The following is a 3,103-nucleotide window of genomic DNA, read 5'->3' as shown; positions in this document are numbered from 1 at the left end:
AAGAAAGAGTTTGTTCTAGCTACCTTTTTTATTTTGATATTTTCCACCATTCGAACATAAGTTTTTGTATGAAAATATGCATTTTGGTTTTTTAAGCTAATCATATACTTGATCATGTGATTTTAGAGTCTAAAGTTTTTATTTTAAAAATTGCAAGTAGATTGTAAAGGATCTATTAATCATGTGGAAAAGCATTTTATATTGTGATAACTAGCCAGTAGACTAAGGTAACTATGCTTTTTTTGGAGGAAAAGAGCTATAGGGGCTTGCTTGATATTGCGTGAAGGAGGAAGGCTTCTTCACCTTATGTTGAGCAAGAAAGGTTTTTAAGTAGAGGACATAGGAAGTGAACATAGGCCCGGTAGGTTGAAACACTATAAATCTGATTTGCATCTCTCATTTTTATTTTATTTTTTTATTTTTTTATGATGATTATATCATCTTATGATGTGATGAATATGAAAAATAACTTTTATTTGGAAAATTATTGATCTCATCTTTAAGCTAAATTAGTGGTTTATAAGAATAATTATATTTTTGTTTAATTTTTTTAAAATAGTTGTTCTTATATTTATGATTGAATCACTTTTTTGCTTTACAAAAAAAAATTTGTTGGTTAGACCATTTGTTATTTTATTTCATAAGTTTATTGCATATTCTTATTTAATAAAAATTAAATTAAAGAAATGCCAATTCACCCTCCTCCCCCCTCGCAAGCATGCCACACACTCTCAAAGCCAACAGGCAACAACTTATTATTATTATTATTATTATTATTATTATTATTATTATTATTATTACTATTATTATTATTATATCTACACACACCCTTTTTTCACTCAATATTCTCACTATAATTTGATATCATTCACAAACAATTCAAATATATACAAAATAACAGCTAAGATATTAAAGAACAAGAATTAATTTCAGTCCAATCTTTGAAAATAAAAAGCATAAATCTACCCCGTGGTCCTTAAACCGCTGTGGAATGTCGCTGTAGCACATAGCAATTATAACGGAAGTGCAACAGTTTTAAAACCAGCGGGAAGAAAGTAGTGACGGGTAGAACTGCCGGGATAAGTAAAAAATTGTGTAATGATAGCCCTATTTTTTTACAATGATATTTCACATTCTTTCTTTTCTGAAAACCTGTTTATTCTTAGCAAGCCAAAGAACATCAATCGATACTTTAATTAAAGCTAGAAGAAAACCCATCCAACCAAGACTCTTAAGCTCTAGCAACTCAATTGCTATCCATGTTGGAAGCTTAAAGCGAGACAAATTAAAAAATAAATCTATCCCGCGGTTCTTAAACTGCTATGGAATGTCGTGTAGCGCATAGCAATTACAACGGAGGTGCAACTGTTTTAAAACCAGCGGGAAGAAATTAGTGACGGGTATAACCGCCGGGATAAGTCAAAATTGTGCTGTGATAGTTCTATTTTTTTACAATGATAATTCACCTTCTTTCTTTTCTGAAAATCTGCTTATTCTTAGCAAGCCAAAGAACATTAATCGATACTTTAATTAAAGCTAGAAGAAAACCCATCCAACCATGACTCTTAAGCACCAACTCAATTGCTATCCATGTTGGAAGCCTAAAGCGTGACAAATTAAAAAATAAATCTATCCCGCGGTCCTTAAACTGTTGTGGAATGTCGCTATAGCGCATATCAATTACAACGGAGGTGCAACAGTTTTAAAACCAGCGGGAAGAAATTAGTGACGGGTATAACCGCCGGGATAAGTCAAAATTGTGTTGTGATAGCCCTATTTTTTTACAATGATAATTCACCTTCTTTCTTTTCTGAAAACCTGCTTATTCTTAGCAAGCCAAAGAGCATCAATCGATACTTTAATTAAAGCTAGAAGAAAACCCATCCAACCAAGATTCTTAAGCACCAATTCAATTGCTATCCATGTTGGAAGCTTAAAGCAAGACAAATTAAAAAATAAATCTACCCCGTAGTCCTTAAATCGCTGTGGAATGTCATTGTAGCGCATAGCAATTACAACGGGGGTGCAACAGTTTTAAAACCAGCCCGAAGAAATTAGTAACGGGTATAACCCCTGGAATAAGTCAAAAATTGTATTGTGATAGCCCTATTTTTTGATAGTGATATGTCACCTTCTTTCTTTTCTGAAAACCTGTTTATTCTTAGCAAGCAAAATAACATCAATTGATACTTTAATTAAAGCTAGAAGAAAACCCATCCAACCAAGACTCTTAAGCACCAACTCAATTGCTATCCATGTTGGAAGCTTAAAGCGAGACAAATTAAAAAAAAAAAAGCCAATTTCCTCCTTGTTCTGGACCACCTTATTTTCCTTCCATGTTCATGGGGAAGAAGAAAGCAGTGGTTGGCTTCTGGATTTTAGTGCTCAATTTTACTACCTTTTGAAAAAAAAAGTTGGAAACCTAAAGTAACAGCTAAGAAAAGATACTAAAGAACGGTGGCCAATGGCCATCTGATTCATTGCTGACACTGAAATTCTTTTCGCTAATTTATTTCAGGTGTTTTGTAGTATTCTTTTAGCTGTATGATAATGCAAACCTAATATGCAGTTAACATCACATCACTGCAAGCATTTTGTTATGCAAGTGCATAGCTCATATTGCCGGCTCTATGTTCCTATACAAATCTTGAAATTTTATAAAAAATATTATCATGGCTTGAGTCGGATCCTCGTCAAATGGATAAATTATTTTGTGTGGATCCCGGACGGCGTCCGCAGACGAATGAGAGCGTGTCAAGTCATTTTTTTGTTATATACCGGTGTTGTGTACCGCTGTGTATCGGATGATGTGGCGCACTCTTATTCGTCTACGGACGATCCGGAGTTTATAAAGAATAATTTCTCCATCAAATATGCTCTAATAAATCAGCTATTAATCAGCCGAAAGATAATTATCCGCATCAGCAACCCATAAATTCTCTTTCTTTTTAGTTAATTTCCATTTATTTTATTTTCATTCTTAGTTAGATTTTAAGATTAGTAATTGATGTTACCTAATTAAGCCCACTTATCAAAATAGTAAAGTAAGTGCAAGAGCTAAATTATCAAAAGAACAAGTTGATCCCTCATACTTTCCTAGTGA

This window comes from Dendrobium catenatum, unplaced genomic scaffold, assembly GCF_001605985.2.
Source record: "Dendrobium catenatum unplaced genomic scaffold, ASM160598v2 fragScaff_scaffold_880, whole genome shotgun sequence".
NCBI lineage: Eukaryota > Viridiplantae > Streptophyta > Magnoliopsida > Asparagales > Orchidaceae > Dendrobium > Dendrobium catenatum.
This window is presented reverse-complemented; position numbering follows the sequence as displayed.